The 26,900-nt window shown below is 44.2% G+C and overlaps 1 pseudogene; it reads right to left on the reverse strand.

The window, feature by feature from the left end:
• Positions 1-263: 263 nt before the first annotated feature.
• On the reverse strand, positions 264-26,900 carry LOC135367592 (uncharacterized; annotated as a pseudogene).

The following is a 26,900-nucleotide window of genomic DNA, read 5'->3' on the forward strand; positions in this document are numbered from 1 at the left end:
GCATTAGGGGGGTGCTGAGCAAATCTCCGACTGGCAGTACTTTGACTGTGCAGTGGCGCTCGGGTCCGAGACCTTGCCCCTTCCTGAAAAATTGCCTAGCGACGCCCCTGCACTTACGCCTTTTCGTAGTACACATTATCAATGCAGGCTACTAATATAGTGAAACTTGTTAGCTATTATATTAGTTTATTTTTAATCGCAGAGTTGCTACTCACCCCTGCAAGTGCGTTAATGTACATGCAGAAAACAGGTTACACAGTGTGGACATCTTTCAATAATTTATTTTCTTTCTCCACTTTACACATCTGTACATAAAATACATAAACCTCTATGTGATGTCAAACTCAAATAAAATGAGCGATGTGTCGAGATATTAGAGCCGCAAAAGCATGTAGAATCGCTGCATGATGAATAGCACACCCACTGTCCCTCTGTATAAGTGCTGGCAATAAAGCACGCATACAAGAAATGTATGCGGGATAGATGGTTTGTCTGGTACTAAATACTGTAGTGTGTGTTAGGCATCGGTTGAACAGGTGGGAGCAATGTGGCACCTCTGAAATCAAACAATTTTAAGCAGGTATAGTAGAAGGTTTGACTTCAACTTTCACACAGTCTTGACCTGCAGGATATGTAATGTTTTAAAAATTGTGCCGTCGCCTGTAAGCTTGCGAGACTCGCAATCGAAATGCCAGCCTTCCTCTTGCTTGTACCTTTTACACGGCCTTATCAAGTATGTTGCCAGACTGCACCTTCATGGATCAGTCGACACACGCATCAAGCCCCCCCCCCCCCCCTCCTCCGTGCATATTTCGATCCCCCTCTATGTTATAAGGTTTGCACGTGTGAGCAACAAAAAGCATATCACAATGATCACCTCCTAGACTTGTAAAGATTTCTGCAAGTGTTCTCATAACCCAATGTACATCTCTCACTCTCTCTCTCTCTCTCTAAGAAAGCAGTATAAATATACAACTTCTGTGTAAAGCAAGCAAATCGTCACTAGGAACACAACACGACACAACAAAAATGAAGCATGTGGCATATTAACACTATAACACACGCAGGAACCTTACGCTCTCACTAAAACGATATTTGCTGCCGAAATAAATACATCGCACATAAAATGCAGACAGTGCATATTAAACTTTAAAAACTTAACTATCTGTGGCACTGTTAGTGGACCACAAATTTGCGCATTATGACATAATGGTAGGTGAAGACTGAAAATCGGCAGTTCTGCTTGTACAAGACAAAAGGAGGCAGAAATGAACCCACAGCACTCACAACTTGCCCACAATGGAATGTTTCACGTAACAAAGGCTTTGCTAGGACTATAGGTGAAGCTAAAAGACAAGAGTTATCGGCACCGACAAAGCAGCATCAACCGTGTCTCAGCAGTGTCAAACAAAGCAAGAAGGATGTCATGGATGACTACAATACGCTGTACAGTTTGACACCACGTGCCAAGGTCGCTGTATGCTGGTCACCCACCACCTGCATGATGGCAGTCCGGTGGAACCAGAACCGTTAACAGTTGCTGTTTGCATAATTCAACTGCACGTGTGTGTTACCTACAGGACCAATGTAATAACGTGAGAGACATACATACATAAAAAATATATCCAGGCTTCCTGGAACGTAAGTCGTGTCCTTGCTAGAATATGGTAAGAAAAAACTTGCGGATTTTGGGCCTGCTATAACAAAGAGCTTGTACGATTCGATAAACCGTACGAGGAAAATAAGTGCAATAAAACCAACTAAAACACACTCTCTGAGAGAGATCTAGCATGTCACAGGTTTGCTTCTGAAGGCAATTCACCGTGCAATTGAATTATACGGATGCAACTGATACGATTATTTGTACTCGAATGCCCAGACTACTCTCGACGTGCAACAGAGAACTGCCGCAGGTCCAACGCCGAACCGTTCGTAAAAGATTCCCAAACTTTGAATTAGAGCCGTTCCGTATGCAGCACGGGGCTCCCTTTTTTTTTTTTCTGGTGTAGTCTATGGAAAATGTTCCGAGCAAAGATGGCGAGATACAGCCTTGTACGGTAAAGGGGAGACATTCTCTCTTTTGCATTATCGAGACCTTGCTTTTTGTACCTTTACAACCATGGCCTCAGTTCCTCGCGCGCCATCAAAACCTCCAATCGTCGCATACCTTTACGTGGGCGCGGACGAGGGATCTACGTGAGAAACCCATGGGGCATCTGGGAATGCAAAGGCCACGTGTCGTATTTTACTTGGGTTGCAACATTCGATGAGTAGACAAACGTGATTTGCGCACCAATAAATTAACTACCGAGAAAAAAATACTTTGCTTGCATGCTACGCATCATAAAAATAGAATGCCGACAGGCACATACCCCGTGTAATACATGCTTTGTGTGGTGTTGGTTGTGCCTTCCCTTGCATCTCCTGTACTACCACCCTTGCAATGGGAGCAACGGGTACCAGATGCCAACTGAGAACCAACTACGTACAAACTACACGCTACTCTGCTAGAAACCTTTGAGTAAGACCATGTGATTCCGTTGAGAGCAGTGATGAACTTAAACTAATGCAGTCTTCATGAGTGACACACTGCTTTGTCAATGCGTGTCAGTACGTGCTCAAATGTCTTGACACGAGAATGGTTAGGACTTAACCCGGCCACACGACACAAGGTCTGGATATTTTGTCACCTTTCGTTGGGATACTTTGCGTTATAGAGCGTCTGTACAGTCGACATTTCCTTTGTATGTACACAAAACAGAAGAGACCACAGTGGGCCTAGGTGAGCCAATCAAGAAGGGGGAAAGCGCCGTGTCTGTAGTAGTCTGAGCAGTGTTAGTTACGTAGGCAAGCAACGTATGGATACCAAAGAGAGAAAGTCTTTAAAAAAAAAGCGCTCAAAAAACACAGTGAAAGCAAATGCAATCATATTTGAATGCAACTGAGATTCACATTTTTTTTCTTCTTTAAAAAGAGGAGCTATTTCATTTTGAGCAATATAATTTGTGCAAAAAAATCTAAAAGTTGAGCCCTAAAAATGAGCTATGCTTATAAATGCATAAAAGTGCGTTAAGTCATTTGGTCTGATGGTTCCACGACAAAAATAAAGATAGTCTGAGACTTAGCAGTCCTTTAGCTTGATACTATACCAAGAATACTTTGATGAGCGAAGGAGACAAACCAAACAACTCCGCGTTGATGCTCCCCTCTTCCTCCGCTGGTCCCCAGAAACATAACAAAAACACCTACTCTGGGCTCATGAATTACCAAAAAATGTAGCAATTTTGTCTGTGTGTGCAATAAGCCTCTGCCATCCAAAACGACGGCCTGTGTGCTACTCTCACGTGAAACACTGGCACACATGAAAAGTCGTTGCAAAGACGTCGTAAGGATGTCGTAAGGACACGTCGCATGTCCCGGTCGCCGCTCGATGAGATCTATAACTTTCACCTGTACACGATTTTCTTCCATATGGATAAATTACTGAAAGGTCCTTAACTAGCACGAAAGAGAATTAGGCCTGTTTCACGGGTATCAACCTTCACGGAATTCCCAATTGGGCTAGTATTTATAAGGTCTTCGATTGCATTCTTCCTTACAATGCTGAAAATGACAGTTACAAATAGTAGCTACGTTCCACCAAAACCTCGGGGTAGGCTTTCACATGAAAGTTTCTTACGTCTACCAGGAAGGTTAAAGGACACATTTTTCTTTCAGCTGCTACGGATATACGTCTGCTCAGTTGATTCCAAGCCCACAATATGAGAAAGAAAAAAAAAAAAAATTCGTTCGGCAATCTGCCTATTTATAGATTTTTTATGCTTATGCTTATTTTTTATATTTATATATTTTTTATTTATACAGTCAAACTCCTTTATAGCGAACACCTTTTTAACGAAAATACCACCACAGCAAATTTTTTTGCGGTCCCGCTGGAGCCCTACGGGTCCAATAATGGTAATCCTTTTTAACGAAAATACCTTTACCGCAAATTTTGTTTTGCTGTCCCCCGAGTTTCGTTGTCAATGAGTTTGACTGTATATTTATTTATGCCTATTTTTATTTTTAGATCACCCAGCACCCCCTGAAATCCTAGCCACACCTACGCTAAAAGGGGCTCTCGAGTAACGAGTTGCGCTGAAAATCCGTGCAACGTTAATACCCGTGCAACGGCCCTTACAAAACAGGTTGCTGCTGCTGATGAAGCAGCAGCAGCTTCAGTTACTGCCACATCGCATCACAGAAAAAATTACTCGATGTTACGAGGGGCAGAGGCTCAAACGGGGGAAGCCACACGGCCACCATTGCCTACGTGATAGAAATGTCCTACGCTGTCGATGCGCTGTCCGCTTGGTAGTCGTCGTACAGTAGGAAAAGGGTGGAACTTGACGTCCCGCGAACTACCGATCGTGTGTCTTCGTTGAAGTCCAACTAAGGAGAAGGGACGCCTTGTAACCAGCTGCGTCACCACCGCTGTGCTCCCCGTACTTGGCCTCTGCGTTTCGGGCTCCCCGTTCTCTGCCAACTGCACACAAAATAATGCAGGCGCACGGGTTAACCCTGCAACGTTCAGCAAAAATGTGAACGGTGGCAGGGCACATAAATGTCAGTGTACTAGTTTAACACAATGAACTCCCACGTTAGAGCCTGAAGTTTTAGGGTTTTACCCGATTCTTCCCTGAATTTGCAACCCGAATTGAAGGTTGCCTCTTTAGGGTGAAACCCGATTTTTACCCGGTAAATTGCCCTTACTGGGATGTCTGTAGGAATGCACTGACTTACTTGTTTGGCAGCAAACGCAGTTACATCACAGTTTGCACCAAACCAGTACAGTTAGTTTGAGTAACTGAGCCCGATTTTTCCCCGAATTTAGCGTTCTGGAAGTTTTTTCACCCGAATTCACACAAATTTAGACAAAAAAGACAAATTTAGCACATGTTTATTTACCCGATTTTTACCCCCCGAATTTAAAAAATAAAATATTTCCCGAAAACTTCTGGCTCTAAGTATCGTTAAGAGCAGCTTGTGGGCCATTTTGGGACGGAGGACAACATGACTTACAACATGGGGTTATCTACGTTAAGGTGAACTGGCATTAAACTAAACCGAAAAAAAAAAATCACCTCTGCAGAATATCACACCAGGACATTACACGAGCATAGCTAGAGCCTGAAGTTTTCGGGAAAAATTTTTTCAAAAATTCGGAGGGTAAAAATGGGTAAATAAACATGTGCACTAAATTCGTGTGAATTCGGGTGAAAAAACTTCCAGAACGCTAAATTCGGGGAGAAATCGGGCTCAGTTACTCAAACTAACTGTACTGGTTTGGTGCAAACTGTGATGTAACTGCGTTTGCTGCCAAACAAGTAAGTCAGTGCATTCCTACAGACATCCGAGTAAGGGCAATTTGCCGGGTAAAAATCGGGTTTCATCCTAAAGAGGCAACCTTCAATCCGGGGTGCAAATTCGGGGAAGAATCGGGTAAAACCCTAAAACTTCAGGCTCTAAGCATAACACACAAGGGTGACGCGGGCAAAGTGCTATGGAAGAGAGGCTAGCACAAAATGCTTGTCGAAGTGTCCTGCCTTTCCATTTACGACTTTTATGGCCTACAGGGCCCTCAACGCGAGCTTTGAAAAAAGTTTTCCCCCAAATTGTGTGTTCAGTATCTTGTCCATGATCTCGGCACTTTTAAAGAAAAATGGAGCATCATCCAACGAACAAAGGATACACACATGTAGCGGGTTTTAGTACAACTACATACCCTGTATGCCGGCTGTCTGATGCACATGCCAGACAGTTGACCTGGAGGAGGAATAACTACTTCAAGCTGGTACTACCTGCCATACACTTTTACGGAAGTTCTAAATATCTCAACATTCAGGGTGTGTCAAGAAAAATTTTTAGGGTTTGAAAGGGTTCAGTGTTTGTCAGGTGTTTGAGACGAATGCTTAGGAATGGGCACGTTTGCAGACATGTCCAGACAGATCTTTTCTTTTGTCGAGCATTCCACAGCACTAAACAAGAGCCCAATAATGCTGACGAGGAGTTTTACTGCACAGTGGTGAGTGAAGTAGCACTACAGGTTTTCCCGGCGATTTTAATCCAAGTGCCATGCAAACTTTATGGGGCATGGATTAATTTAGCTGGCACTTGGATTAAAATCGCCGGGAAAGCCTGTAGTACTGTAACGGACACGAAAGCTAGGATGCTGTGAGCCTGTTAGTCATGTCCACACTTTCTAGAATTAGAGCACACATCAAGAAACCCTTTATGTCTCACTTTAAAGAACCCTGGCATGACAAGAGTCTCGCACGGTGGCGGGAGAAAGGAAGCACATTTTGCCTCGTATTCCAGAACTCGGGTTCAGGGGTATGCTGGAAAAAGAAAACAGCCTCGAGACATTGCCTTTTGGACAAAATCTGAAGCGCGGCATTTAAAGCAACCGGAGCTAGTATGTAAATGCGTGGGTAAATTCATAGAATTAAACGTCTGTTGCCCCCATTACTGTTACTGTTTATTGGTACGAGGATTAACTAGCTCGGCCAATGACACTAGAATTTATGCACTGCAAAAGAGAGCAGTGCGATCCATTACGAATGCTACAGCAGTATCTTCAGAAACCTTTCGGGAATTAAAAATCTTCGGGAATTAAAATTTGGCACGAACCATGTCATCTGGGGTTTATAAGAAAATGGAAGAACGGAAAAACATGCGGTCAACGGCTCCTGTGCGGCAATTAAGTTTGTCATCTTCAAAAAATACTCTTGTCGAATTTCAATTGCAATAAATTGAAATTTCTGAACTGAACTCTGAAATTCGCCTAGTCAACATAACGTTTTTTTTTACAGAATCAGGAAGCCCGTGGCGAACTTGGTCGAATACACTGGAAGCCGAAATCTCTAATGCTACAGCGAGTGCAAAAAAAAAATTTGAAAATCGGGCTTTTTCTGAGACGCGTATTTCGACGGCGCACGGAATCGGCCGCAAAGATGCCATGAGAGGAGGACACGCCCCTGCCCGGATGATAGACAGAACACTGCAAAAAGCAAGAGAAAAGGAAAGGAAGAGACATTGCGATAATAATCTGAGGCTACATGGATTCCCATTGGTTCAGGGCAGGGACATGTCCTCCTCTCATTGCATCTTTGCGGCCAATTTCGTGCGCCGTCGAAATATGTGAAAAACCCTGTATTCGCACGAGCAACATTCCCACGGAATATTCTAGTCGATGAAAAAGCAAAAAACTGTTCACGGAGCCGAAGTTCCGCCCCATGTTATGTTGAGCATTCGCACGGTGCCAGAATGCCGAAAGGGGCGCATTGCACACTTAGCAGACGACGCTTAGCAGACGACACAGTCAGCGTCTTTTCCCGTCGTCTGCTACGGAATACCACGTGGCTGTGTCGCACGATATTCCCCACGGTTAGCAGTGCACGTGAAGACACGACGCTGAGCGCTCGCCTCCACGTGACAACAGAAATCTATGACGTATTTCGCATCTTCCGCTGGAGTACGCTGGGGAATGTCGCTCGTGTGAATACAGGGTAACAGACTAGCTCCCGAGCAGAAGATTTTCCGCGGAGGAAACACGTTGCAGTAAATAATACGTACGATCCCAGCAGCTAGAGACGCCACGATGCCGTTTTCCGACCGTCGCTGTTGCCTGTCTGCCTGAGGACACGCGAGTCTGACGCTACCATTCTCGTCGTCTGCAACGCGGTATATGGCATAGCGGGATATTCCACTCATGTACTGCTTCTTGCAACGGTAAGTGACGCTGGAAGTCTCGGAGGCTAGTTTTGGGTGACTAGAAGACTCGGGGATGTTTTCCTTCTCGTGTTGCGAGGAAGAACCATCTTGCTGTCGGAATGTTTCGGAAGAAGAACCACATTCTTCGGTGAGCTTTTCCAAGGTGTCCCTCCTCAGGTGGAGGGGATCGGAGAACCTAGAAGACGTCTCGCGCGATGAGTCCCGCACTTCGATCGTGGAGGAAGGCTGCTGATCTTGTACTCTGCCTAGAATACGAGATATTTTCCCTTTAACTATGGTTGTGTTCAGCGGCAGAAAGCAGTCAAAAGAAATCTTAGCCTGTGACATGTGCTGTGTCATTCAACGCACTGTTTCTAAGACCTAGTTTTTCAGTTGTATTAGTGCTGTTTTACTGCATGAAAGGAAGTGCAGAAAGCAGATGAGCGTATTGGTGTTGTGTATTGAATGACACAGCAACATGTCCAGGCTCATCGTATTACAGTTATAATGTTGTCACATACAACACACAATGTTGAAGCAAACCATCGACATGCTTTACCGTACCCGTAAGTGCTTTATGCTTTACGGGCTTTACGGGCCCGTAAAGCCTGTACCCGTAAGTGCGTTATGCTTTACAGGCGCACATGTCAAGCGACTGTCTAGTCTCATGCAGCCGGCTGCTGACTGTGCAACCGTTGCTGAAGTTACGTTGGTTCTGCAATGTTGTATAACTGTCATGCAGAATGAACCTTTTTAGGCTCCCACGTCACAGAGAGAGGCATATCATTCAGTGTCAGTGACCCATGAGGATGTAGTGAGCAGCTCACCGAAGGTCTGCACCACAGGCCTCCGCGCGAGCAGGAATGCTGAGGGGTCGTCCGCCATAAAATCTAGCAGGTCGTCCTGCTCGAGCTCCTGTTTGGCACGTTGCCATTCCCTCTCGATCTGCTCCCTCGTTGCTCCGCTCACTGACACGGAGGTGGACACTTCACCTCCAGATTCCCCTTCCGTAGCGGAGGCTCCTTCCCCCGTTGGGCTCCAGTGCCTCCAGGAGGACGAAGGGAAGCGACGTTGATGGGATGCCCTCAACTGGGCTCGCATCTCTTCTTCCAGCCGCCGCACCTTCTGCTGAGCCATTGCGCTGAGCTGGCCGTAAGTGCAAGGCCGTACTTCCGTGCCCAGTTCCGAACGTTCGGTGCTTGACACGACTTCCCTGAGGAGAGAAAACGTTGACAAATTCGCAGCGTTAGGCCTGTGCTGCCGTCAGAGAAAGAGTTTCCAGAGAAGTTAGCACTCTATTACAGCAACCACTTGGTTACGAATGTGTATTAGTTACTTTCCAATTACTCGAAACATTCGGAGCTCTTGTTAGAAAGGAACAAGCAGATTTGATTACAGTTATACATTTATGTATGGATAGTGCGTCACACTGAATCCTTTATACTTGCTATGAATGCAAAACTGGTAGCGAAATACAGCAGCATTTTTACTCGAAAAGATCGCCTTCTTATTGCAAAGTAGCCATACTGTGGTTGAATGAAGTATATAACAATTATGATTTAGCCGATAAAAATACTAGCAAATATGCGCTTGACAATTACGGTATCTGCATCGATACACCATCCTAAAACATTTCATAATTATTTTCCCATAAAATTACATTAATTTACGCATGCGAGCATAACCCCATTTCTGCACCTTTGTCTGTTATGGGTTAGGAGCAGTCAGCCTAAGGAAACCCAGCTTGCTACTCTTCAGTTTAGGTATAAACACCCACTTACGCCGATGTTGTCACAGCTAGCCTCTCAGGCGAGGAAGTAACCGGTTTTGTAGGGGACGGTGGGTAGCTGTTACTTGCAACGTCGCATTCCACAATCGTGCTCTTCTTGGGGCTGTCGTCCACCGATTTGCACTCGAAGGCCATAATTTTATCCTTAACTCGAGAGCCCTGCTTGAGTGCTGCTCCCATTGTGGCTTGCTCCGTCGCAAGAGAAAACTTGCGCTGCCTCAGTTTCCGGTTCGCAGCACTCATTAAGGAGGAAACCAAATCCTTGGTGCATACTTCCGCGTTGAACCTGTTTGCGACACAGAAACTCTAGCATGAGTTTTGGCTACGAGACAGTACTGCGGTCAACGTGTTTTGTGTACCAGTGCCAATCTCTGTTGATATTTGAGGAGATATCTACAGGGTGTTCAAAATTAAGCTTTCACGAGCGCTACGCAAAAGCAGCGATGACAGGAAACCGGATGATAACTTTGCGCTACTTGTGTAAGAAACAGGTGCTGCTAATTATGTAGCACCTGTTTCTTACTCAAGCAACAGAAAAAGTAGCACCAGTTTTCTTTTGTTTGACTATTTAGAAAGTGCTAGTGAAAGCTTAATTTTGAACACCCTGTATAATCAAGTACCGTAACTGCACTTAATTTGAACCCTGACGGAATCATAAAATCGGGCCTACTTACTTACCCATATATAAAACTAAAGAAGCAGCAGAGGCACTGCCCAGTTTGTTCGTATACGGCCCCCTAATACAGTGCCGTCCCCAACAATGTCATATGTAGAGCCTGAGGTTTTCGGGAGATATTTTTTCTAAATTAGGCGGTAAAAATTGGGTAAATAAACATGTGCTCTAAATTTGCGTAAATTAGGGTGAAAAGGCTTCCAGTATGCTAAATTTGGGGAGAAATTGGGCTCAGTTACTCAAACTAACTGTATACTGGTCTGGTACAAAAGGTGATGTAACTGCGTTTGCTGCCAAACAACTTAGTTTGCATTTCTACAGACATCTCAGTGAGGGCAATTTGCTGGGTAAAAATTGCATTTCACCCTAAAGAGGCAACTTTCAATTCAGGGTGGAAATTCGGGAAAGAATCGGGGTTAAACCCTAAAACTTCAGGCTCTAGCCATGTGTATTTGAATGAAGCAGAATGTCCCGTAATCCGAACTTACGAACACGTGCAACGGTTCATTTGAACATGATTTGACAGAGATTTGATAGCAATCAATACCTTGATTACTGCCTCCAACTTTATGAAGATTGTCGAGCAGAACGGAAGAATCCGTATCCGACAGCGGAGCCGTGTGCATGTCCAGCGGAATCTCGGGCAGGCTGGAGCAGCCGTTGGCCTCTGGCTCGCTGAATATGTAATCAGACTGCGGAACATCATCAGCAATTTATTAATTATACGCACGATCCACTCGCACAGCGGAGATGGTACTCACGTAGTTGATGAGAGTCTCTGTGATGTGGCACTGGTGAGACATATCAGTGATCATTGTCACCATACTGTTATCAGCTGTGCGCACCAAGGTAGGCCCAAAGACAATGGCTAGGTTGCGGGCCTCCATCTGGCAGATAAGAAGTTTTCACTTGCAGCCGCAACAAAGGTTGTGCCACTCAATTCAAGTGTCGGTGCACACACTTACTTTGTTTGTAGTGCTGTGGGCAACAACCTTTTTGAGATGTTGCATTAGGAACTTGAGCGTTTCGAAGTTGTGAATGGGAAGCTCGTGTACCTGGAAGACAAGTTGAAAAATAGTGCAATTTTTCTCACGAGGTACTAAGGTTGAGGGTACTAAGGGTTGATAAAACGTCGTACATGTACAGAAGCTCCATACCAGTGTACCAACTTGCCAATCAATGCTCTGACCAGTGAGTGAATAAGTCTAAAATCAAATCGCACCTCCTCGAGAGACTTCTGTTTTTCATACATATTATGTAGTGTATGTAATGTAATTTTCGCGTATATTATAAAAAAATGTACAATATTTTCTTCTCTGTGAAATCGTTTTGTGTGAATTGATCTAAAAGCTTCGCTAACTGCCTGCCTGTCATCTGACTTTATCATTATAGGAGCCCAGCGTCTTGTCAAGCTGTTCCTCACAGCTTTTTGCACTGTGATTTTCTCCACATCGTGATTGTCCATGGTGAACAAAAGGTTCACTCATTCAATAGTCGTGCACAGAAAACACGACACAATAAGCCGGGTTGTGCCGGGTTTTTATGTGCCCACTCGCGGGGCCCTTATCAGTACAGTCAAACTCCTTTACAACGAAACTCAGGGGGACAGCAAAAAAAATTTGCAGTAAAGGTATTTTCGTTAAAAAAAGATGTCCATTATTGGACCTATAGGGCTCCTGCGGGACCGCAAAAAAATTTTCTGTAGTGGTATTTTCATTAGAAAGGTGTTCGTTATAAAGGAGTTAGACCGTATAGATTTTTTCTAAAGGCCGTTATCTAGCCAACGGACACCGTAGCGTGCAACTTACGAGTGCCTGAAGTGCAGCAAGCCTAGAAGTAGCGTTCGGAAGCTTGGCTGCAGCAACAAAACGTGGGTACAGACTGGCGACTAGTGGGTCTGGAAGTTGGCGTAGGAAGGCCTTGAGCAGACTGGACACAACATGGACATCTCCCCAGCGGGGATCACCGAGGTCGAGCGCCTCCAAGCCCTGGCTAGCTACTGCCTGGGACAATGCTGCCACCGCCGCACTGTTGCCCGGAATGCGATACACCCCTACTGTTTCTAAGCCCTTCGCCTCAACCACACGGGTGCACAGCGACACCAGCCATGGGACATACTGGAAAAAGGGGATGATACGTTAGCGATGCTAAAGAAGCGAGAGGTTCTTCTCCTGGTGTATGTTGGTACATTTGGAGATAGCATTTTTCACAAGATTCAATTTGAAGCTCAGCAAAATTAACTGACTCAATTAAGTAGTAGATGTAATGCCCCACAATATGTTTCAACTTCTTAGCCTTTTTTGCCAACTCTTTTTTGCCTACTTGCTCCACTCGTGGAGCTGATACCACAGCGACCACTGCACCGATTTTTGTTCCGTTTGCTTTAGTAGAGTCCCAAAAAAAGAACTGCAGGTCATGACATTTCTGTTTTTCAAGGTTTGCAAGCGTGGAATTTGGGATTTTGTAAGTCACGTACATGTAAATTTTGTGCACGTTATGCAGAGATAACGAAAAACGAGAGCCAAGAATAGCAAATTTGGAAATAAAAAAAATCTAAGAATGTCACGACCTGCAGGACACATGTGGGTTCACACACTGGCAGTTGAAACACTCTTCTATCGTAATTTTTAGATTCACCAGGTGCTCCACGAGATGTGACAAATATAAAAGCTAAAAAAATTCGTAAAAAAACAACAACAACAAGAGATATCACTATGAAACTCTAATATAGTTCTCCAGGATGTGCCTTGTGCATCTCCACCAATTTTCATCAAAATCCTCCCACAAATAAAGAAGTTGGTCTCGAAAGCCATGTCCCCCCTTAAGTAGTAGGTGTAATACCTCACAATATGCTTCAGCTTCTTGGTGAGAGATCCAATTGGAATGTTTTTTTTTTAGTGTGGGAGACTGACCCTTTCTCTTTACGCAGGCCATCAATAAAAGAGTTAGGAAATCAGCAGGGAGGCCTATAACGCGCATAAAGATTTTTAAAAAAGACTGAGCGCTCAACGGAATGAAACCAATCGTATGTTGTTGGCAGTTTTGCATCGTAGTTGCCAGTATTTATTTCATTTTGTCTAATCGCTTCATTAGACAGATTAATTGGCTAAATTTTAAAATTTGGGTTTGAAGGCCGAAGTATTAATTGGAGAGTTGCACCACACCTAGGGAACACCCGAGCAAGGTACAGTTTGTGTAGATTTTTTTTTTTTTTTTGCCTAAAAATGTAGCCGGTTTTCGCCCGAAGGTGCACATGTACTCTACCTGTCATAATCGTAAGATATACGATACATCGCATTCTATGCCCTCAACAAGTGTTGCATTCACTGAATCGCCACCTTCGTGAAGGGTCTCACCTGGTTGTCGAGGGAAGGTGGACAGTCACTAAGGGGCACACCCATGCTGTGGCCCTTAGGTGGCAAAGATGCCAATGACCCATGGAACTTCTTCCAGCTATGTACAACCTTTCCGCGCCACATGGTTGCTGCCTTAAGCGATGGCTCATCTGAAAGGATGACCCGACAACCTCCATGGCCTGGCATGTCGGAACTTTACTCAACATACAACCTTCATGCCACTACAGTGTCTAAACAGGCCTGTGCTTTTACTAAACGTGCATAATATAACAAATGCAGTGATTCTTGCTTGCATGTGCACATAAATGCGGTGCATTTTTAGAGGTGTACAATTACAGTCAAGCTTGCTTATAACAAATTTAAAACAACACTCATATTTCATCATCGTGATATACTGGGGTGTTTGGCACATGGCTTATTCGTTGCTGCACTTATCACTGTGACTAATACTGCTATTGCCTGCTCCACTGACTGCACAGTGTGCAGAATATTGGCACTTTTTCTGTGTTTCTTTTGCCCCCATTGGATGAGATTCAAGGGAATCTGAGAGAAAATATGGTTAATGCTAAATCAAGTTATATTAAATTTAAAAATGTAATCTCTTCAGCATGTATACTTGTATAGATTTTCTCAATTATTGTTCTTTGCATTTATGCAGCATGTTAGCATTTTAAGCCAGCCGTTACAAAAAAATTGACTGTAGTTAAACATTTTAAATAATTCGAGTGAAAATAACTGGGAAGAGACAGACTTAAAAAAATGTTTCAACATATTGAGGAATAAATAATATCAAACATGACACAAAATAATTTCCGAGTAGCAATACCTGGCAGGCTTCAACAATAAACACATCTCGTGCAATGTGAGCAGGTACTAAAAGGTGCTACGACACGGCGCAGCCACCTCAAGATGCGCTTTGTGCAACACAACGGGGCATCACCTCCGAGTGAAGCTCTCCGAGACTTGACCTTGGGTGAACCACTGGTGGGAGAACGTGTCGAAAGGCCAGCTTTTTCACCGGGCGGGCCACGGGCATGGGGGACAGTCTGCCACCGGAGGAGGATGTGCCCTGCTCGAATACGGCTGCCTTCTCAAGAACACTCTTGTCCGCGTCCCAATATGTCTTCCACCTGAAGGGGCATGATTGAATCGTATCACGGTTTAAAAAACATGCAATGCAATCCAGTTAATTCACGTGTATTTCAATTGGGGGGGGGGGGGGGGGAGATGCCCGGTAATTCGAACATGTGAACGGTTTATTGAAACGAGGTTGCCTGGCTGCATCTGACTCCCAAACTACCGCATCAGTTTGCATACGACAGCCGTGCGTCGCCTGCTGGGCATGCAAGGGACACCTTTACTCATTAAATGTTAAGTTTACTTATTCCACTTCTCATAAAAGTGACACTTCTGCCAGACGAGAAAGCGGGCAGATGAATCATCGATCGTTAATGGTGTGCGCAAACGTGACCGCAGTAACCACAGTACCGCAAACGTACCGAGCGCGTATAAGGTTACTTTCTGACCGTGGACATGCAGCAAGGCCTAGCAAGCCATGACGTATCTCAGACACAGCTAGTATGCACTCTCATTGATTGCATCAAGACCTCATTCACAGTGTCTCCCCTTAGTTCTCTTTTAGAACTCCGCTTTCATTCGAACAAACCTTCCGTCCACTTCGAGTTCGAATTGACGGGGATTCCACTATATTTTATCACATACGGGGACCCGTATCACATACGGGGACACGTATACGGGAGGGAAGAAGTCAGTAAACCTCAGAGTCCTCATTGGTGATCTGACGGAGAGCGTCCACCCAGTGCATCATGTTGGAGTGATTGTCCGCTTGAAAGAGGTATTCCGTTCGGACTCCATTCGTAATCGAAACACGTGCTTCCGCTTGGTGTAGTCACGTGCCACGTCGCTCATTGACGTCTTCAGGGACAACTGTGACCCCTCACCAAAGTCGATTGTCTGAAATGAAAAATGAAATGCCGATGAATGTGATGCGCAAGCACGTGAATGGCCTGCAACATGATGCGCTGCACAATGTACAGAGTAAAGGCTTCCTGCTGCCGTCGTACCTTGCGGTCTTTGAGAATGTACACCTTCTCTCCTCTCAGCACTACCCAGACAGGTCTCCATGACCTATCACTTGACTTCTGATAATACACAATAGATTGTGGTTGTAAGATGCAAGGCTCCCAAGGATGGCAATAGTATCTGATAAATGATATACCAAGTGCATATATAGTGATAGGGCCCGTGTTTTCGGGTTTTATGTTTTTTGAAAACCTGCCGGTAAAAATCGGGTTTTATTTCGGGAGCCGTGAAACAGGGTAAAATCAGGTGATGTCGGGTGGAAAAGTAGATTTTCTGGTAAGTAAGTAAGGTAAGCTTCTCGCATTTAGATGGACACAAGATGCCGCACAGCTGTGCTGTGTGTCCAATGCTCAGCATTCTCCAGGTGCTCGTATTGGTGGCTGAATTGACACTTTTCCCCCCAAGTTCATTTCCGTGTGTTTTCGGGCTTTACCTAAGTGATGATGATGATGATGATCATGATGCAAATTGTGTGTGGGGGGGGGGGGGGAAGAACGGGTGTTACCCTAAAACAAAGGGCCCTATTACCGTGATTTCTTGCATTCACATAGTGATAATTAATGGGTAAAACTCACTTCACACTCCAGGCAATATGACACGTAAAACAGCACATTTGCACATTCGCACTACCAATGTACCAACATTCAGCACTGGTAAATTGATATCAGTCTGTAACCAACATCCTACAGCTTTTAATCCTTTTACAGTCAAATTCAGCTTGAAAAGACAATTCTTACGCACTCGTAACCCAACATTTTCACAGATTCACCAGCTAGTATTATTATTTTTAAATTTCACATCGCATAACAGTGGACAATGTCTATAATGCGGGGCATGCTAGCTCGGCATCAACGTGCTTCCACATCTTACCATAGGAACAACGGAACACGTTGAGCCAGTTGTACAACTTACTTTTCGTCAACCATCACGATTTTGCACGCCAACCAGCCCTGTACGTCACCGTGAATTTCAGGATCACTTCCACTTCCGTTCTTCAATTCGTACGGTTGCTGCGCATTGTTGGACGACTGAAGTTTTTAAAGGACGTATTTGACTGTAGTCCAGTGACACACATTGAAATATCTGCGGCAGTAAAGATTGCATGCCCAGTAGTACCTTCTCGCCGAAAAACGCTTTTAGTCTCTGGATCCGATGCGAGCCACTTGTGTTTGATGAAGCGCTGTGACAGAATTAAGCGGATCAAGAGAAGCTCCCCATTATTAAACAATGTGTGATGCATTAGTAGCGTTAATATCATGACAGCTACCTGTATACTGAGTGTTGCTCATCTTCACTCTGGTCTGATTCTAGCTGAACACGTTCGTTGCAGTAGCTCTGAGGTACGATATTTCGTCGTCCTAAGTGATACTTTTTATCCTCTGGAACAGAACAAAAAGTTTCACTCAAGACTCTTTGTGCATCGTGATGCAGAGAAACGGACTTGAGAGAGCAACACATATTAATAACGACAATAATGAAAGGCATCAATCCTGGGTTCTATTATTAACCGTTACCTTTGCAATCATTCCTCTTCCTGTAGATCACAGCTCATCGGAAGATCGTGACATGTAGTCTTCTTCTGTGGATGAACAAAAGCACAATATTTTATGAGGGAGTTAAGTATCGCCTGTCTGTTGCCAGACTACTCCATAATGCCACTTACTCTGGGCTCCGCTATCGGTGGCATCTGCACTGCCACCACTAAAGCTGGCCAGGATGGACTGGTCCGGCAACGAGGGAATACGTCGGATCTTCCTCGTGAGATGGGCTATCTGGAGATCGGTCAAATGAAGGCACACGGGACGTCGGGGACGAGAGGGGTAACAGTCGGTCGAGGGGACCCACCCAAGGCTTGCTGACAGTGTGGAACTGCCCTCAGTCTATGTGGAACAGAAGGGATAGAAATTGAACACAAAGTCAACACCATAGCACAACTAAACGTGTAACCTTTAGGGTAGGGGTTAATAACATCAACCTTCATTTGATGCGTGGGCTATGTAATTTGTTTTTTTTTTTTTTTTGTATTCATGCCAATTACAATCATCGCAGAAATGAGAATTCAAATGCCTCGTTAGGAATCGAACAGTCTACATTGTCATTGTTCAGATAAAGAAAAAACAAAACATGCTGCGATTGGAAAAAGTAATGAATTCGTAACCTTTTTGCAATTTCACTGGCAATAAATACTGATGCTCAGGAGATACGTCATACTGCATGAAGTTTAATTTCTAAGCACACAACAGTTCAAACGCAGTGCGGAAGTAATCCTCCGATAATCACAAGAAAATGGCGTTTCGAATATAGAAATGAAGCAAGAAATGCCACAGAATTGAGACATTTGTAGTTAATAAGGCACACGAGAAGGTCAAGAACTGAAATTCTGAAACTGAACTGAACAGTAATAACGCAACACACACAATTTAAAAACAAAAACAACAAAACTGCAAAAAATGCTTCTTTTCTACATCACATCAAGTACTCTTTCGAAGTGAGCGCAAAAGTAAAAGTGCAAAAAATATCTTTGAGTGACCTTGGAATTCTCCGATAATCACAAGAAATGCGTTTAGATATAGAAATGAAGCAAAAAAATGCCACAGAACTGAGACATTTGTAGTTAATAAAAGGCACACGAGGAGGTCAAGAACTGAAATTCTGAAACTGAACTGAACAGTAATAACGCAACACAGACAATTTAAAAACAAAAACAAAACAAAACAAACAAAAACTACAAAAATTGCTTCTTTTTCTACATTACATCAAGTGCTCTTTCGAAAGTGAGCGAAAAGTAAAAGTGCAAAAAATATCTTTGAGTGACCTTGGAATTCTCCGATAAATCACAAGAAAATGCGTTTAGATATAGAAATGAAGCAAAAATGCCACAGAACTGAAGACATTTGTAGTTAATAAGGCACACGAGGAGGTCAAGAACTGAAATTCTGAAACTGAACTGAACAGTAATAACGCAACACACACAATTTAAAAACAAATACAAAAACAAAAAACTACAAAAATGGCTTCTTTTTCTACAATCACATCAAGAACTCTTTCGAAGTGAGCGAAAAGTAAAAGTGAAAAAAATATCTTTGAGTGACCTTGGGTTCGGCAGTGCCGCACGGCGAGCTCTCCTCCTGAGTGGGCTTCGGTGACGGATTTCCGTGGTCCAGCTCTGGAACTTGCCGCCCTGACTGAGACGATGGGGACGGGACAGCCCGAAGACATGCGGGACAGTTCGCTGCGGTAAAGCTTCATGCGCTCCAGGGAGCGGGCGAGGAGGCCTCCAGACTCAAAGAGGTGCAGCCTTTGGGCCACCAGGTTAAGTGAGGAGGGTTCCTGCTGCTGCCCCGTGCCCTTGAAGTGGCGCCCCCCCTGGCCTTTGCCTTCTGTTTTTTTTTTTCCTCCACGCTGCCGATGCCGCTGTCTGCTTGGCTGTGGGATTGCCACGGTACTTCCTCTCCAGAAAGACCCTGCTGCAGTCTGGGTCGTTAAAAATGGCATTCGCGAAACCTCGTGGGGATTTGTTGGACTACGTATAAAGTGGTCGGGCACTCCTTTAAGTTTGGTTCTGAGTAACTGCGCTTCGAGGCATGTTCAAATTTTACACCTTGCACCGCACTTTAAAAATACAACGCACAACCAATGCATAGGCCCGACTTTTTCGGGTTTTATTTTCGGCCAAATTCGGGGGGCAAATATCGTGTGATATTTTTCGTTCGAAAATTCGGGTGCATTCAGGTTAATCCGTTACGGCATATTCTGTCGTCAGGAATTCGGGTGTATTTGGGTGATTTTTTTTTTGTTTAATAAAAATTTGTCTTAACATGGAACTAATGTTTAGCAATGTTATCAACTTTATTTTAATTGCCGCTTATGAGTGTGCCACGCGACCCGGATGTTTTCGGGTAGATTCGGGTTAAACCCAAATTTTACAGATTTCGTTCGGGGGTAAATATCGGGCCGGATACGGGTTTAACCCTACAAAGTCAGGCCCTAACACTGCACTGCGAAAAGAAGAGAAGAAAGTCGTGCTTGTATCTTTACTGTTCCAAAGTACTGGGTTTTATAGCATTTATGCTCTTCACCTCGTGATCCTGGTTGTCAAGTGCAACGATAATTCTACGTCGAGGCAAAGGATACAAACTATGTGGTAGACCCTCAGGGCCGGCATATACAGGGGGTAGGGTGTTGCCCCCTCTCCCATCCCCACCCTGAGCCACCAAAAGGTGTGCAAAAAAAGAGTTTGGACAGCGAGAACACGCGAGGGTGGGGTGGGGGGGGCAATTTTTCCACATGAGGTGAAACGAAGTAGACGCCGGTCCTTGTACAGGACGTTTATGTTTGTCAGAAGATTCTGCTGCAAACAAAGACAAACAAACGAAAAAGAAAGAAAAGAAACAGACTGGCTCAGTAATACATAGCATCCTCTGGCTGTTCTTCTAAACAGTCCACCTGATTTATATGTAACAAGACCGCGTGCTGAGAAGACATAAGAGATTACCTTAGAAATTGAATAACCCGTTGCCTGTACAATGCATGCCCCATACATTGATGTTTACCAAAAAGTAAATACCATCACAACCTTAAACAGAAAACACTTGCATACCTTGGGCGGTTCACTGGCCAAGGCCCGCACTCGACAAAGGACCCACTCATGTGGGCGGGGACACTGGTGCTTGGGGGCATCCTCGGGGTTGCTCCGGATGAACCCATGACAGAGTGGTAATAAGGGGAGGTGGGCTGCGATTGTGGATTGGGGTCCAGGCCAAAGAATCCGCCGGGCCGGATCCACGGGTCGATAGTGGATGGGACCCCGTACGGGGGAGACGGGCTCGGACATCCCTAACCTCTGGCGGGACCACAGTGCCGGTACTGCTCAACCACGGAGGAAACGGAGGCGGAACACGTCGCACGGGCTGATATGCGGAACTTGCAAAATACTGCAAAATGCGCAATTGTCACTTTATCATCGTACAGGAACAGAAGGAACGTGTTGGGGAAGAGAAGAGAAGGGAAATTAAATGACTCTCGGGAACGTTCTGGAAAAGGGAATGGACCTACAGGACTGTGTCTCTGCAATTTCTGGGTGGGGAACACTACAGTTGCAGCTGTACTGAGACCTACACGAGTTAAGGTTTGACATCCGTCATCGTTGTGTGCCATAATAAGGAAAATTGAGAATGACTCACCAACTGTAAGATGTCATCCTCTTTTGGAACAACCAGCAGCTCCAAAGACGGGCCACTGCAAGTGAAAAACTTTTCAAAAAGTCTATGCGTCCCCCTATCCGCAACATTCTACATGATGAGCTAAAAATAAAACATGGTCCCATCCAGCCTCTGAATTACCTCCTAAAAGCGCATCTAAATAAAATTTGTAAAAAACGAGCTTTGCCCACCTTTTGTGTATGAGATCAATGACCTGTTGGTAGGACTTTCCGGTTACAGGCTGACTATTAATGGACACTATTCGATCACCGGTGACAAGCCCCGCCTTTTCGGCTGGGCTGCCAGGCTTGACTTCCCGAACGAATATGGTATCCATCGCTTCCGTCTTGTTCTGGTCCCATGTTGGATCTGAAGCATGTCAACAACGTGCTTGAGTTACAGGCTCAAACTTTCGTTGCGACGTTCCAACTATGCTGAGGATCGTCTGAAAAGCTACGAGAAGTTGCAACAGTAATGGTAGTCTGCTTACCAACGTATGTTGGATGCTTTCCTGCTAGGTTCGCAGCCTGCGCAAGAGAAAATACAACAGAAGAGCATGAGACAATGTTAAGCAGGTGGTAAGGCAAAATGTCAGCCGTCGACATACGGATAATGTGAGTCACACCTTATTCGATTCATGGAAAAAGTGTGTCAGTGACGTAAATCAGAGTGTTTCGTGTTCCAAGCTTAAATAAAGCTAAAAATGACAAAAGGCGACATATGGATAATGTGAGTCACACCTTATTCGATTCATAGAAAATGTGTACGAGTGACGTAAATCGAAGTGTTTCGTGTTTCACGACTTAATGAAGTGAAACATGAACCTAAACCAGGGCCCGCTTTGCACAAAACAGTTTGAGAGAAATACTCTATGAGTTTTTCACCCAAAGAGTTTCAAGGAGCGGTGTCAGGTCTATTTTCGTTTTTCTTTTGTAGTTATTTGAGCTTACAATGCACGGCAACAGAATGCAAGACATTTTGAGACAAAGTATTCGATTGCGTACACACCTTCACCGTGTCCGGCGGGTAGACGACGAAGTGGCGTAGCGTGAAACCAAATCCATCCGCAGTCTTCTCGAAAGTGACCGTCCGCAAGCCGTGCAGCGTCTTACTGTCTTTATCTCCATTCGTTTCCTACGTGCAAATGACGCACAGAATCGAAATCCCGTTGGGCAATGGAATGGTGCGGGACTAATCCCAGACGCTTTTGCAACACGGGAGAGGGTGGAAAAAGGGAGAGAGAGGCACCTTGTCTCTTGTTCGGTCGATATCGCCTTCCTTTGACACCATGATCTGCAGCTGCACGTGACAGCCTATCACGGCATATCCCTCCCTTTGACAAGAAGGAAAAAGAACATAATTCCGATTACTGTGTATTAGTGGAAGAAAAGGCGAAAACACTGCTGACGGAGACGAGGTTCCGTTCCGTGGCATGTGAGCATTCACACGGTGCGGATTATCTGGAGTGCTGTACTGTGCACTTGGCAGACGACAGTGTCAGCGTCTTTCCTGTCGTCTGCTACTGAATATCTCGTGACTGTGTCGCAGGATATTCCCCACGGTTAGCAGCGTACGTGAACACTGGACGTGAGCGCTCGGAAGGCTATGACGTCTTCCGCGTCTGCGGGAAATGTGACTCGTGTGAACACACGGTTAAAAACAACTGCTGCAACCACCTACTGTAGAAATATGAAAGTGTGACGTATCCATAAAACTCAGTTGCGCAGCTAAACTAGACTGCACAGTGTAGAAAATATGGTCAGACAAACATCAGACGGAACCTTAGGACTCTGATATCAATAGAGTTACGAGTGTTATCTCGAGCGTTGACGTGCTTGAGTTGGCTCAGCAGCAGAGGTGCCCCAACACAAATTGTTTTCCAGTGTATAAAACAGCACATTCACACGTACGAAAATGTTAGGGCTGTGGGAATAGTAATTTTAAAGCCAAAGCAAATAGGAAGCGAATAGTTGGAATAGTTACGCATACTCAAAGTGAATATGAAGTAAACAGTTATATATAACTGAACCAAATATGAAGTGAATAGTTATATACAGTTAATAGATATATAACCAAACTGAACACATATACGGACATATGGCATACATATGTGTTATGTGCATACTGTATGAATATACTCTATTTTGGAAGAGACATTGTTCTGATTCAAAATTCGAACACAAAATTCCATATTCAATTTCGAGTTCAAATTGAAATAACAGTTACTCACTTCAGTAGTGGAAAAATCTGAATATTTGCATAGCTCGAGAAAATATCAGCGTCACTTTTCCCTGATGCTTGTTCACTGCATGGCAATCTCAATAAAAAATTTTTAAGCTAGATATTGCTCCTGTGCTTCTTGAACTTTGGTTTGTACACTGTCAACAGTTGTGCTGTTTTCGTCATTTTTTCGTCGTCTTTAAAGTTTCTTTCCCATTATGATTCATGTGGGAACCACAAACGTTGACGTACAGAAGGCGTACGCAGGCCTATTAGGATTCATTGTGAATGCGAAAGGCACTGTCACGCACAGCAAGACAAGGAGCGCAGACACTGATATATTTGCTGTCACACAACTCCTACTTGAAGACAATAGTTGGGCAATACCTGTACTGAAATGCTTTGCTGTCAAGTGTCTATGAAGGCAGGACAGACCCTGTACGTTATGGAACTGTGCCAGGCAGAGGTTTTGATAGGATTTACGTGATACGAGGATTTGTAGCTGTTGACCGATTCTGAGATTTTTAAGTTAGGTCTAGACATCACGTGCAATCATCCTTCATCCAGCGGAGCATTGTAGTTTTTGAGATAATTAAGCAAAGCGAACAGCTGGTTTGCATCCGGCTATAGTGTTACTATGGCATACGTCTGACCTGCTGCTCTTTTGAGGCTGTTATGCAGATAAATGTCATTAAGCTGTTTTTAAATGTCACAAAACGTTAATTAGCAAGCTTTTCTCGAATCGGTGGCTGTATTAATCGGCGGAACAAAAACACTGCAAGTTACCGACAGTGACGGTGCGTCAGCAAACGCTGGTTGTGAAATTCACTTATGGATAGCTGCAAACTTAATTGAAATGATGAATGATGGTTCATTTCTTAGGCAATTAGGGGCTTTGTATGTGTTTGTCCCTTCTATGTTGTTCCAGCCTCAGAACATTATTTCTCTCTTGTTAATTGAAATGTCTGGCACAGTGACCATAATAAAAAAAAAAAATCACATGATAGCGTTTTCTTAGCTTTGGTTCGGGTTCAGGTATTCACTTTAAATACATGCTTTTTGTGAAGTTATTACATCACAGAGATATTTCACTGACAATACCGCTATATTTCACAACAATGAGATTAACGTGAAATTTCATACTAATGAGGTCATCGTTCCGGATAAGGTACTCACAAAATCTATGACATCAATATATTTTGCATGTATTTTATTTTATACAGTTTCGGTACAATACTTGCATACATCTGCACTACATCAGCATACATTTGCTGGAGTAGCTTCTCTGTATAGCAGTAAAAATACATTTCTTTTATATTTTTACTGCTATACAGAGAAGCTACTCCAGCAAAGGCTATCATATCTTTAATGCTAACATATGCTTCTCTGCATAGCAGCAAAAATACATTTTTTTGTATTTTTGCTATACACCACTCGTTTTGAGAATTACTCAAAGGTCATTCACTCAATTATTTAGTTCACAATGAAAGTACCTAGCCTGCACAATGAACTGACAGTCCTCCACGCTGCAGCTGCACACATACATGTTAAACACGACTTAAATTTGCAGTCATTTAGAGAACCATTTTCAATGCAGTCATGCATCTTAAGCACACGAAAGTGGACAAAATCAGCGAGAACTCCCATACAAAAACAACGCAGTGTTTACGTGCTCGTACCAGATTCCGCAACAAATAAAGAGCGAAAAAGCAAGTTCCGTCCGTCCTTTCGAACAAGGAGTGTGGAAGCATTCGAAAGCAGTTAGCAATGAGGCTGTAGTAGCTGCTGATATGCTCCTTTTTCGTGACCTACTAATACCCATACGGCACAATGGCCAAAGCTCAGCATCCATTGTCTCCCACCCGGGCTGACTCAAAGCAAATCAAGGCCATATTGCAACACGGCGACAGCGCGCGACAAACAAGCAGCTGTGAAAGACACTTTCTTCGACTCCGCGCTTAATGGTTCTTAAAGTATTTCAGTCGAATTTGAAGGCTTTCTTTGCCTTCTCTTTCACTTATTTTCAGTGGAAAGGCGTAAAGGTTGAAGCAGCACAAGGCCTTTGCAGTTCTAAGCACACCTGAATCAATGCTTACTGTCACTGCACTGCGGCAAAGGCAAGCCGCAGACTTATGTGCAGCTTCTTTGCGTGGGAGGTTAGACGAGATTAAATTTCCTAGGAATACCGCGCACATGATCAGGAAGTGCATCAAGTGTTATGCAGAATTTTGACATGCTGCCCTTTGCATCATTTTTAGCATTGCAAATGAGAAACATGTTGCTCCACAGAGTGATACATTGCCATGCGGAGCAGCAGGATAAGTGCCATGGTAAAAACTTCCTTCCTAGACTTCGGGTGGTTGGGCATAAGGGCATGACCCCTTGGAGATATTACATGCACCGTTGCATGCATTTAATAATGCAAAAAAGTAAGACATCTGAAGCAGCGGGAGGGGGTGCTGTTCCGTCCCAAGGTGAAACAGTTTGAAACGTGAGCTCAGAACGGCGGCTTTAAATAGCGTTCACGGCATAAATAGCTTGAGTTGTTACATCTTTTAACGGTACGTTTACTGTCTGCCTGCAAGCACGTTTCGCAACAGTGTTACTACAAGCCGCGCGAGATAAAAGTTAACACGCAGGTTTCCGTTTTTTTTTTTTTTTTTTTGTCTTTTTGTTCGCTTTCTCGTAGTTCGGGGCGCTTGCCAAAATAAACAGCGATGAATTCGAACCGCGTGTACATACGACGATTTCGAACAACCTGCAGTGGGTGTCAGAAGCATCAGAACGCAAACAAACACAGCTCCTAGAATCCCGCCCCACTGACGCGAGAAAGAAAGCAAAACCGCACCGGTGTGCGCCGGTGTCTCCAATTACGGCTCCGAGTTAATTGACATAAGCACACACGCGCGGAGAAAAAAATAAACTCGCTTCCGTGCAATACAGGGCTCCCACTCCCTTTTCAACATCGCGCTTTTTCTTTAGTCCGTTTATTTGAAATACGAGACTGATCGTTAGCGGCGCAAACTGGCTGTCCGTGAAGTCTTTTTCCACCGGTTGCCCGTACAGCAAAACAATTATTGATCTAGTTTCGAAATTCGCCCTCACTGTCCGTTCTCTCAAATGGAGCAGGACACTCGAGCAATGACATTGTACAGGAATAGCGACAACATCGCAACGCGGGCGATTATCAGGTTATTTGTCGCGGACCAGGTGTAAAAAAAAACACTGTTCTTTCCAAACTCAAGACACACGGCAATTGCCCTGCCCGCAGCTGGCTATAGGTGTACGATACCTGTGGTCATACACGTGCTTAACTGACAGATGTATCTCAACTGTGGCTCAAGAGATGCGATCTACGGTTCTAAACACTGCGCACTGAAGTTCAATTGTGCGAATATTCGATCAGCAGTTTGGGGAGCGAACAGCATGGGTTGATCTCCGATGCCATAAGCACCACTTCTCTGATAACGATCAACGACGAACGGCGTCAATGGGATTTATGAACATGATCTTTCCTAGCTTTCATGTGCGAGCTGGACATTCGCTGGTTTCTATTGATTTCTCGATTGTAGAAGAAGAAAAACAAACAAAAAAAGCGTCACCACTTTTAGCGTTTTTTTTTATGTAGGACTTACCTCTTTCACACGTCGTGATATGATCATCGTAGGTTAACATTAACTTCCACAGGGTCTTCATCGCTGAGTTGGTGTACGTGGGGGAAGCACGTCTGTTTGCTGAACAGTCACGAAAATTAAAGGTCAACATAACCACAAACAGTAGTAATCCGATCACTCCAATCCGCCATC

The sequence above is a fragment of the Ornithodoros turicata genome, chromosome 8 (assembly GCF_037126465.1).
Source record: "Ornithodoros turicata isolate Travis chromosome 8, ASM3712646v1, whole genome shotgun sequence".
NCBI lineage: Eukaryota > Metazoa > Arthropoda > Arachnida > Ixodida > Argasidae > Ornithodoros > Ornithodoros turicata.